Source organism: Stegostoma tigrinum, unplaced genomic scaffold, assembly GCF_030684315.1.
Source record: "Stegostoma tigrinum isolate sSteTig4 unplaced genomic scaffold, sSteTig4.hap1 scaffold_90, whole genome shotgun sequence".
Taxonomy (NCBI): domain Eukaryota; kingdom Metazoa; phylum Chordata; class Chondrichthyes; order Orectolobiformes; family Stegostomatidae; genus Stegostoma; species Stegostoma tigrinum.
This window is the reverse complement of record NW_026728815.1, coordinates 323,011-335,531: the sequence shown is the minus strand read 5'-3', so window position 1 is coordinate 335,531 and position 12,521 is coordinate 323,011. Positions and strand designations below refer to the sequence as shown.

General features: G+C 44.1%; 1 non-coding gene across 1 annotated transcript; it reads left to right on the top strand.

Annotated features, from left to right (window-relative positions):
• The first annotated feature begins 3,164 nt into the window (after positions 1–3,164).
• trnal-caa (transfer RNA leucine (anticodon CAA)) lies at positions 3,165–3,279 on the top strand. Its single transcript has 2 exons — positions 3,165–3,202; positions 3,234–3,279. It is a non-coding gene; the product is annotated as a tRNA-Leu (tRNA).
• Positions 3,280–12,521: the final 9,242 nt, after the last annotated feature.

Here is a 12,521-nt window from a genome sequence, read left to right as displayed (position 1 = left end):
GCTGCTCCATGAGTCTTGATCTGACCGTCCCAGTATCTAAATATTTCATCTGGTTTAGAGTTCCTGGTGGTGAGACAGGCCACGTTCACTCAGCAACATAGACTGCAACAAGACAGAATGAACAATGTCAATGTGAAAATGGATGTTAGCTTGTGCAGTGTCTCAGTGAAGTGGAAGGAGGGACGTAAAGGAGAGTTAGTGATTGTGGGAGGGAGAAAATTCTCTAAGTGGTGGGTTTGAATTGTGACACATCAAATGCAGATATGTGAGAGAGCCGGGGTTGGGAGATGATTGTCACCACCTCAAAGAATATTTACACGTAAAAATGTTTGATACTTGCTGCATTTCTGTGGCCCATGGCACAAGGATTAAAACAAAATACAGCAAGCACCCACTGCCAGGTCTCAGATTCAAACCGAGGTTGCTGTGGCCACAACACAGAGTACTAACCAGAATACGATCACAGCACCGCATGAGTTTGCTGGTGTGCAACAAGCAATAACTACAGTGGCAGAGGATATGTTAGGAACAGCACCAGATCGACAACTGGAACACTGTAATGTGGAGATTCACAGAGGGCTGGAATCTGCAATTACAATGCTACCAGGGACTGTGGAGATTCCATCAATGATTATATTGAAGACTGAGATTGATAGATTTCTACGAAATATCAAAGACTCCGTGTACAGTGCTGGCTCTTGTTGAAATGTACCTTTCAATAGTAATCTAGTTTAACATTGGATATTTCATCAGCTCCCTCACACAAGGAAGTAACCATTGCTGCATACAACCATATAATCCCAGTTCCTGGGCCCAGAACCAGGGAAACTCAGTGATCCAGCCATGAAGATATAACCGGAAATGGGGGTGTCAATGAGCGTGCAGACATACGCTGTGATAATAGATGACGGGATAGTCTGTGCATTATGAGCCAAGGCAATGTGACAAAATTGAGATAGAGCCACGGGGATGATGTGCAGAAGGATGAAAGATGCAATGGTGAATCAGACAGTGACCATGGGGATACAGATAGAAGTGATGCAATCGGTGAGCACGAGGCCCTTCAATGGCCATAGAGGCGCGTGAAATGCCGAGTCTGTGAGCTCCAACCTCACCCGGAGCAGCTTCTGTTGACATGGAGCAGGGATAATTGGAACCTCAAGCTGTATGAAAAGATGCACAGCAATTTTAATCTGAGGCAAAATAGTTTTTGGAAGCACAGTTGTTTGTGGGTTGAGTGAGGATCTGTCCATGAAAATGTCACAATTATAATGAAAAATGCTGCAAATATTCAATTCATCAAGAGAGAAATCTGTGCTGGGAGAAATAGAGGTAACGTCTTTCCTCTCTTAGTTTTGTCATATGGCTGACCCTGCACTGGGTTGAATTGTGGGAAGGGCTTTTTTTCGCTCATTTCATATTATTCAATTTCATGCAAACATGCACAGGTCACTGAAGTCATCTAAACTTCCAGATGTTGTGATTAGGTTTGGGTTTACCTCAGGTTATGGAGGAAAAGCAGGAAAGCGGAGTTGACATTTATCAGATCAGCAGCGATCTCATTGAATAGCTGAGCAGACTCGATCGGGTGAATTGTAGCTTCCTGACGACAAATGGCAGTGAAACTCACTGCGTCACAAAGGGGAGACAATTGAATTGAAGTAGCGACTGTGATTATCTTTGCTGGTTGTTTATCTTGTGAATGTTCCCCTTACTGCTGATGTCCCTGCTAACAACACAACACAAAGGTGAGTAGCCTGACTGAGCAGTGACGGCTAAGGCACCTTTCCCCTCTTTAAGCGGCTGGAACATGGACCCTGATGTTCTCGGGGACAGGAACTGACATTGCAAGGATCGCAGACAGAGCTGCACTACCTTTGCGTTGTCACCATCAGGAAGAATAAAACTTGATTCTCTGACCGGGAATCGAACCCAGGTTGCAGTAGCGAAAGCGCTGAATCCTAACCACTAGACCACCAGGGATAGCGGCGGATATGTGTGCATCGTTTCTTAATGGCACAACTTCTGGCTTTTTTTTTCTTTCTACGACAGTTGTTTCTCCTGCAAAATGACTGAATCATCGTGTTTTTACAGCACACAAAGGGGCTCAACGACCCAGTTTTCAGCCTTGGCCCATAGCCTTGTGTGCTACGGGGCAATAGGCCGGCTGTTTGAGATGTTCACGTTCCCTTGGGGAAGTGGACCACATTTTCATGCTCAGAAGGTAACACACAGACACATTTCCCAGAAGGTGACAAAGGCCTCAGCAGGGACCAACGCCCAGAAAGTAGGATTTCACCCATTTGGGTTCTATAGTCCCATTTCACACTTCAAAACCAGAATCTGACTACAGCAAAGAAATAAAGCATTCGGCCGCTCCCCTCTCTGTGTTTGTCCCCCATTGTTTCCTTGTCAACCTGCAGTTTACAAAACCTCACCTCACCTGACTGCTCGCCTGCGGGGGAAATGACATTGGCATAATTTCAGACAATATTGAATGTCCTCTTTTAGATGATGGATGCCGCAGTTGTACAAACATTCTCATCTCCTCCAGTTTGAAGTAAACTCATGGCCGGTGGTTTACAAGAACATTGCTTTCAGTACTGCACTATAGAGCGAAGGCTGTGCCCTGTAAGGTAGGGCTTCATGCATTAGAAGCTGCAATGTAATAGATGGCAGGGTAGTCTGTGCATTATTAACCAAGACAATGCGACAACACCGTGATGGAGCCAAGGGGATCATGTACAGAAGGATGAGAGACACAATGCTGAATCAGGCAGTGACCAGGGTGATAGAGATATACGTCTTCCCTCACAGTCTGCTGATTAGGATTCAGTGCCGTCACTGCCATGGCGTGTTCATGGTTAAAATTTACAATAATAACTCTGAAATATTGACTGACCATTAGAAGTAGAATTTTGTCACAGGCCAGGCAGTATCGCTTCAATCTATATCCCAGTTCTACATCAGCAATGTCAGCTGCATTTGCCTGACGTTCAATTTGTTTCAGACAAGAACAAGGGGGAGGTTGGGAAAAGTGAAGGGCAACGGTGGTTTGTGAGAGGTGACTGTGGGCCTAATGGAGCCAGGCTCAGTGTGGGTGCTGAAGACTGGCTTTTCCTGTTTACTCTGGTATACAGATCACTCTGGAGCAGCAAAGGTGTGTCAGGATGGCCGAGTGGTCGAAGGCGCCAGACTCAAGGAATAGATTCCTTCCACTGTAAAGCTGGGTGTTCTGGTCTCCACCTGGAGGCGTGGGTTCGAATCCCACTTCTGACCATGACTACCCCTTTGTTTGCCGACCTTTGCAAACATCACTGAGCTTCACTGTCTCGATGGGTTCTATCTGTTCTTAAGCAAAATTTGCTCTGGTCAGTTTTGCAGCTTTGTATTAACATGATGCAGTTTTGGAGGAGAAGGAGACAGCTCAGCCCATGAAATCTGCTCTGCTATTAAATGAGCGGATAATCCTGAACTGCACTTTCTTGGATTTCCCGATAAACATTGATACACTTGCAGCTCAAAATCTTTCGAGCTGAGCCTTAAATGTACTTTGTGGCCCAGCTCTGACAATCCTCTTCTGTAAATGAATCCATTAATTCACAACCATCTGAGAGAATAAACTTCACCTCGACCCTGCCTTAAATGTGTGACCTCCATTCTGATATTAAACACCCCCTTCCCACACGGCCCCAGAAGGGAACGAACCTTTCTTCATCCAATCCGTTACATCGCCAATAACACCTGTATGTTTCAATAAAGAGCATTTTTGTAGTACTGTTTCTGAGCTAATGAAAGTGATGTATTTCAATGTTTCTTCCCATTTAATTCACCTCTGATGTGAAACTCTCACTAATTGAGATAGAGATTATCATTATCACTAAGGAGGCAGTGCTGGGCAAGGTAACGCGGCTAACAGTGGACATGGGGGTCTCTTGGCCCTGATTAACTGCATCCCAGGATACTAAAAGGGGTGATGGGGGACATAGCAAATGCACTATTAATTATTTACCAAAATTCACTGGACTCTGGGATGGATCCCGCAGATTGATAACAGCCAATGTGACGTCACTGTTTAAAAAAGGAAATAGGCAAAAAGCCGGTAACTTTGGTCCAGTTAGCTTAACTTCGGCACTGGGGAAAATGATTGAATCTATGCTCAAGGAAGAGATAGCATGACATCTGGATATAAATTTTCCCACTGGTGTTCATGAGTTCATGAAGGGCAGGTCTTGCTGAATTAATTTGGTGAAATTCTTTGAGGACATTACCTGCAATGTGGACAATGGGGGACCTGTGGATGTGGTGTATCTTGATTTCCAGAAGGCAAGTGACAAGGTGTCACATCAAAGGCTGCTACATCAGATAAAGTTGCACCATATTACAGGTAATGTATTGGCTTGGATAGAGGATTGGTTGACCAGTAGAAAACAAAGAGTAGGGGTAAATGGTGTTTTTCTCATTGGTGTTCAGTGGCTCGTGGCGTGCCTCAGGGATGAGTGCTGGGACCACAATTGTTTACAATTTACACAGATGATTTGGAATTGGGGACTAAGCGCGGTGTGTCGAAATTTGCAGATGGCACTAAGACGAGTAACGGGCAATGTGTGCAGAAGACACGAAACGTCTGCAGAGGAATAAAGATAGTCTAAGTGAGTGAGCGAAGGCATGGCGGATGGAGTTCAATGTTGATAAGTGTGAGGTCATCTACTTTCGTAGGAATAACGCAAAATGGACTATGTTTTAAATGATAAAAAATGCAGCACGCTGCTGTGCAGAGGGACTTTGGTGCCCTTGGGCATGAATCGCTAAAAGTAGGATTGCAGGTGCAGCAGGGAATTAAAAAGGCAAAGGGAATTTTGGTGAAAGGGAGAAACTGATCTGCAGCCAAAATGGTACAAAAGAAAAAGTCAGAAGCAGTGTCAGTGAGAAAAGATACAAGAGTCTGAAGTGCCCTTCCTGGTGGTGCAGTGGTTAGGATTTGGTGCTTTCACCGCCGCAGGCTGGGTTCCGTTTTCGGTCAGGGAATGGGAGTTCTATTCTGCTCGTTTATTGTGATGACTGATTTTCAGGAGCAGGAAAGAAGCTCTGGAGCTGGTAGATGGGCTGATTTGTCCAAGAAATTTTTCAAGTGAACAGAAGTCAATGAACTGCAGATGCTGAAAGTCTGAAAGAGAAACAGGAATTGACCGAGACGTTCAGCAGGCCTGGCAGCATCTGTGGAGCAGAAGAGAGGTAACCTTTCAGGTCCACAGATCGTTAATTGGAACTAGATTAGTTATGCATTTCAATCATGTCATCTTCGGCAAAGTTATCAGGTTTATCTGTCAAATCGGGGTATTTATCAAAATTTCTCTCTCTGAGTGGCTGACAATTGTTAATTGTTACAGTTCACAAAACAGCAACAAACAAAACCGCCAGTTGGGTTAGGCTCAGGTAACTGGAGTGGGAGCAGAGGAATAATAATGCATTGAGTTTAAACACAAGAAGCAAGCCATTTCAGCTTTCAGGAACAAGCAACTGGCACTATTTACAAGACGTTTGGACAAGATACTGTCAGTCTAAGCCATAGGCACCTGTAGGACTCAAACCACAGCTATGCTGATTGTCAGAAAGGCACATTAGCCAACTGAGCCACAGCACCACACAAGCTGCTTCAGCACCACACAAGCTGCTTCAGCTCCAATCCATATGTTCATGAACTTAAACACCCAAACACAGAAATGTTTTTTTCTATCTCACTGTTAATCAGTGAGAATTTAAGTCAAACACCATTTTTTTTTAAAGACAGATAGTTCAAAGCTGAACATTTCCAGTGAAAATGCACAGAAAGATACAGTCTCGTCTTACACTGCTTTAAAACCGATATTTTCACAATTTAAACTGGCGGGATAAAGCGGATGTGTTCATCCTCTCTGCACACATTAACCACGTTAATACACACAGACGAAACCCCGCAAGCTGCATTCAATCCTCTTCTCCCTGCTCAAAGAAAGATGAAAGTGTTTACAGAGAAGTTGCCAGGGTTGGAGCAGATGATCCGGAAGGAGAGGCTGAATAAAATCGGGCTCTTTCAACTGGAGTGTTGGAGGCTGAGGGGTGACCTTATCGAAGTTAATAAAATCATGAGGGGTAGTGATCAGGTCTTTTTCCCAGGGTAAGGGAGTCCAAACTTCAGGTTATAGGTTTACGGTTTGAGGGTAAAGATTTTAAAGGGACATAGGGTGTCATGTTTTGACACGCAGGATGGTGTGTGTATGGAATGAACTCACGCAGGAAATGGTGTAGGCTGGTATAAATACAACATATAAAAGACATCTGCATGGATACATGTACAGGAAGGGTCTAGTGGGATGTGGGCCAAATGTTGGCAATAAGGACGAGATAAATTTTGGAAATCTAGTCGGCATGGACGAGAATGACCAAAGATACTGTTTCTGTGCTGAATATCTCTTGGACTCAATAATTGCTTTAAGTTTAGAAATCGTTCACTCAAACATCCTCGAAAGATCACATTTTAAGTTGCTGTAGAGATTAATCTCGAGTTCTGACTTCTATCTTTCCCAGCAGCTCTCCTTCTTTCTGTCTGCCTCTGATAAATGTCATTTGATGAAAGTTCCAAATCACCTTTACAATTTGCTGGAGATGTCTGATTCCACCCCTTCTGCTCCTTCCTTCTTCCAGTGTTTGAGAGACAGCGACAAAGTGTATACCACCCCCTAGCACTGCCTGCCTGTGGCCAAATGGTTGAATGCATCTCCTGATGGCGAGAGCTCTGTCCCAGCAGAATGGTGACAGAATGAGAAGATGTTCATTGAAGCAATGAGGAAGAGATTTTTTTTTCAGCAACTTGTTCAGATATGTTATTACATACCTCTGGAGCAGATAAAACTTGAACTCTGTCTCCTACATCCGAGGTAGGGACACTGTCACTGCATGACTGACACCTCATTTATTGTTAAGTTGCCCGGCAATGGACAGCATCGTTGGTCTTCTGGTCTGCTTCTCACATCAGCTGGCTGTTAGAAATGAGAGAAGCTGCTGGCTTGAATCCTGCATCAGCCATTATTGCCTCTGATTTTTTTTAATGTTCGGGAGAGCCAGGGGGTGGTTCTTTATGAAATTGATTTCAGTCTATGTTCCCAAAATGTGTTTCCTGCAAATATATCATATGCATCCACTTCACTGATGAAGGTTTAGAATTAGTAATCATCGGAAATTACGTTTCATTGGATTGATTCATAAACTAGCGCAGTAACTGAATAAAATGATGGCAAGCCTTAATGGATAAATAGGTGACAGTGAAGCAGGCATCTGAGGATAAATTTGTTTCTTTTGCAAGTGAAATTTACCGTTTCCCAAAGTGGGGCCCATTGAAGTGAAGCAGTGACAGAGATTGCCTTTGCTGGTGCTCAACTCGTGTATCACATTTCCACCTTGGTCCCTGTAAACATCTCAACTCCACAAGAAGTCAGGTGCCCACTGTGGACCAGTGGCGTAATGGATAACACATCTGAAATCGGATCAGGTTGTAGGTTTGACTCCTGCCTGGCTCGAGCACAGTTGTTCTATTTTCAATACGAGTAAGGTGACACCTTCACCTGAAGTTGGAACGTACAGCAGGTGGTTTTGCAATCAGATTCCCAGAAGCTAAAGCATGAAATTGGAAGTTGCGCATGAGCAGTGTTGGCAACCTTTTTCAGCTCTCTGTTAGTTTCAATTCCGAGCTCACAACAACAGGTTTCATTGCCTGGAGAACTTGCTTGTGTTCCATGTAAATCTGCCTGTTGTCGGTGAAACATGTGTGGGGACAGAGAGTGAACGTGAAGCACCTGCAGTCAATGTCATCCTGAGGGGTGTGTCTGTGTATCTCCCTCTGTGGCTAAACACGAGGATGAGTTCCATAAGTCAGCTGTAACACAGTTTTACTGTCACAAAGCCTCAGTCCCGTTTGTAGATCACAGCATTAATCTCATTGATATTTGTCCCTGATACGTCAGAGGTACATGGGCCAAGTGCTGGAAACTGAGATTAGAATAGATAGATGCCTGATGACACGCACGGATACAATGGCCAGATAATCTCTTTCCACGTGATAAAAACTCGAAGACAGGGAGAAACTGACCTGTCACCAAAAGGATCAAAAATTGAAAGGGAAAAACTGTCGTTGAGAAATGATGCAAGCACCTTCAATGTATTCTCTGGTTGTCTAGTGGTTCGGATTTGGTGCTTTTGGAACCACAGCCCTGGTTTGAAATGTTGAGTAGAAGATCTTCCCTCCTAGCTTTTATTGATGACAGCTTTGCTGATTAATTGTACTTTTATTCATTAACTGACACCACTGCCTCGGCAGCATTAATTCAATCAACCACATTGCTGTGGGCCTGGAGTCACATGTAAGCCAGACCAGGTAAGGGTGGCAGTTTCCTTCCCAAAAGGACATTAGTGAACCAGATGAGTTCTTCCGACAATTGATTTTATGGATTGTATCGCCTCCCCAGTGAGGAGAAGGAAAGGGGCTGTGAGGTAACTAACTGTGTCCCAAACGATATTCAAGCTAACATGAAACAAAGAACTGCAGATGCTGGGAATTGACAGAAACAGGAATTGACAGAGAAACCCAGCAGGCCTGGCAGCATCTGTGGAGAGACACAGGGTTAACGTTTCAGATCCATTGAATGTACGTCAGAACCAAGTCAGTTATGCCCTTCTATATTATAATGCAGGGAAGTTACCACTTTTATTTGTCGAATCAGTATATTTATCAGAATATCGCATTAGTTTCCCGTCGTCAACTTTACAACTTTAACCGGTTGTAATGCTGCTTCCTTCACCCTCAGGTGGTAAAAGGCTCTGCTTAAATGGTTCTTTTTGCCTTTTCCTTTCAGTTAGTTAGCAGCGGTGTCGAATGGAGAATTGGCCCTTTCAGGCTCTACCTCAATATGTGTCTCTGTTTGTCTCTCTGTGTTTCTGGGTATTCACCTCACCCCCTTTTATTTTCTCCTACTCTCTGTCCGTCCGTATCCCTCATTTCCCATTGCTGCTCTTTGAAAAGTCTGAAAATCGGGGAGTGTTTGAGAGTGGAGCTGCTGAGAGGCTTCCTCACCACAAGCACCACTCCCACCCCGAGTGGAAAGCCTGGAACTGGGCTCACGTTCTCCAAATAGTGTTTCTGTCACTTAGGGACTGAGGCAAGGAGACATTTATTCCCTCAAAACATGATGAGTGTTTCGACTTTGAAATCGAATTCCTAATCCACCATAAAGAAACAAAATGCCACAATTATAAAATGACAGTGATGTTTTTACTGTTGGTGTAAAATGAATGAATGGTGACAGCAGAGAATGAGGGTGATCATTTCGTGGTGTCCGTCTCACTACCACAATATTCCGCAGTAAGTCTGTAGATTATTCTGCCTTACCTTGTTATTCCTACCAAACATCAGGATGAATTATTTGTTAGCAGGAAACCATTCCCTGGTGGGGAGAAAATAGGCGACAGGAATACCAGCACCGAATGTCAACTGTCTGCATTCAAGCAGAGGAACCATGCTCAGTTCTCTCCACCAACATGGGAACTAACGGCCCAGTGGTATTATCGCTGGACTGTTTATTCAGAAAGCCAGGTAGTGTCTGGAGACCTAGGTACAAATATCACCCTCAGAAGAGGATGGCATTTGAATTCAACAAATATCTGGAATTAAGAATGTAATGATGACCATAAATCCATCATCAGGGAAACCAAAACCCATTTGGTTCCCTTATGTCCTTTTCACATCTTTTATCCTTCCCTGATCGTGCCTACATCTGACTCCAGACCCACAGAAGTCATGGTGGGTAATTAGCAATGGCTGATTGGCTAATTGCCTGAGCCAGTGCCACCCTTATTCAATGAACGAATAAAGGGGCAAAAATAACTTTACGGTTTAGATGAACAGTATGGCATTTCAGAGAAGTTGAAATGAGGAATCTTCAGTGTAAAGCTCAGGCACCGCTGGGATTTTAACTCAAGTTCGCCTGTTTACTACACACTGTTTTTTACCCATCCATTCAGGCATTTCCTTAACCACGCAATCACAGTAACTTGGGGAACTTTCCTGTATCAGTGTTACTCAGTGAGAATTTCAATCTAGCTCACTTTTCAAACATGGAACATTCACAGCTGAATATTCTCCTGTGCAAATACACGGAAAGAGGCAATCTCCTCCTGCTTTGGTTTAAAACCGACATTTTCACCTGTTTAAGATGACTGGATAAAGAGCATGGGCTCATCCTCCCGGGGCCCATTAACAACGGTAACACATGCTGAGGGAAACTAACAAGAGGAATAAGTTCATTTTGGTTAATTGACCAGTTGGCAAGCCTGACCCATTGGAAGCAACATTGAGCCTTGCATCAATAGCTCCACACTCACTTCCTGCCTCATGCCCCCGCACCCCCAGCCATCACTGCCTTTCACTTTTGCATTACTCCCACACTTTGCTTCTGAGCGTGTTGCTGACCGAATACAGGTGCTCAGTTAGAAGCTGCAATTGGAACACGGATGCCTGGGATAGGACTTCATTCAATGGGATTGGATTTATTGCCCATCCCTAATTACCCCACAGATGGAGGTGACGAGTTACTTTCTTGAACACTCAAACTCCTTGGCATGTAGGTATAGCTTTGATTCCATGAAGAAGGGAGTTCCAGGGTTTAGAAGCAGTGACAGTAAGGGAACAGCGGCATATTTCAAACTCCGAACGGTGAGAAACTTGGAGGGGAGTTTGTGGTGGCCGTATTCCCATGCAACTGCTGCCATTATCCTTCAACGTGAGGGCAAACTCTCATTGCACTGACTCTGGTAGAGTCAGGGTGTGTGTTCTCTGCATAGCCAGGAATTCATTTTTATTCCGAGAGTTAACAGGAAGAGATATAAATCTTCATTTCCTGACTGGGAATTGCACCCACGCCTGAGTGATGCAAACCCTGAAAGCCAACCAGTTTACTGACACTAATCCGTGCGACCTGACTTGTACACACTCCGGCGCCTGTTCTTACACCAGTAGCACCTTCACCAGCGAAGTGTCTCTCTCCAAGTTTCGAAATGATTAATATTATCACCCTGGGTTTCAAAGTGGAGAACGCAGGGCTATGACAATCTGATGTTGTTCAGGAGATGTATTGCAGAAAAGTTGCTGTTGACAGGAGATAGCATGAACTGCAGATCCTTTATTCGTACACAGGATGAGGGCAATGTTTGGCGAGACCAGCAATTTTCACCCATTGCAAATTGCCAGAGAGGGCAGTAAAGAGTCAACCACATTGCTGTGGGTCCGGAGTCACATATAAGCCATGGATGGCTGTTTCCTTCTCTCAAAAATATTAGTGAACCAGGTAGGTTTTTCCCCACAGTCGACTTGACTCCTGAAATGACTAATGGCCTGTCTGTCTCAGCCTTGAATATCCCTCGCATTGACAGCCTCTGTTTTCATGAAATCCACAGATTTGCTTCTCCCTGAACATGAGAACATCCACTTTATCTCTGATTTAAATGGGCAACTCGTTTCCCTGAGATAACACACCCGGTATAAATCAGAGCAAAACAAGCCTCCAAAGTTTGGTGCAAGCTCACCGATGTCTCCAGTGTCAGCTGTAAGTGCTGAAAACATTTTGTTTTGAGACCTCGAGTTAAACCAACTGTCCGGATTTGCACGTTAGATTTGCCAAAGAGGAATCTTATCCAAATATAGGGCATTGGCTATGATTTAGGTGGTGAAAGGCGCGAGAAAAATTCAAGTACATAATTCTTTCTCGACGCGCTGCTCTGATAATTAAACTTTCTGCTCATGGAAGTTAATCATTTCCATTCACACTATCTTACAATGCGTTTAGTTCAATTCACTCCCCCAACAGCCCGTTCTGTTCTGATCAAGTGCAGGGTGATGTTAAATATTCGGGTAGTAGCACAGACATCTCAAATCGAGTACTCGCCTTTCCTGCCAGAACATTCCATAAGGCATGTAAAAGGTTGGGGTGTTGCCTGCAGTTGTGGTTGATTTGTTAAAGCAATAGATTTGAAATTCACTGGGGTTTCCCCGTGTAGTTTTGAATCCTGCCAAGTGCATTTCTGCAACTCATTTTAAATGACTTCTTGATGCCAACAATCTCACGTTTTCTCAGGTCTGCCAGTGTGTTGACATTCAGGAAAGACGTATTCTGAACAAGAATCTAACTGTACTCAAAACCTTAGCTCTGTTTCTCTTCCCACCGATACAGCTGGGCTTGTTGAGTTTCTGCAGTATTCTGTGCAATTATTCTGAATAACTGCTATTTTCATGAAATATCTTCAATCCCAGTCATCTGGCAAATAAATCTTGTCATTGACACAGTTTCTCCCGATGATCAACCGGCCCATCCCCACACCCACCCAAACACCTCATTACATACAGCCCCAGGAAATCTCCTGTTTTGCTCCAAAGGGAACATTCTCGGTCTTGGGATTCTGTCCCCCGAACGGGAATTCCTCATCTCTGAACATGG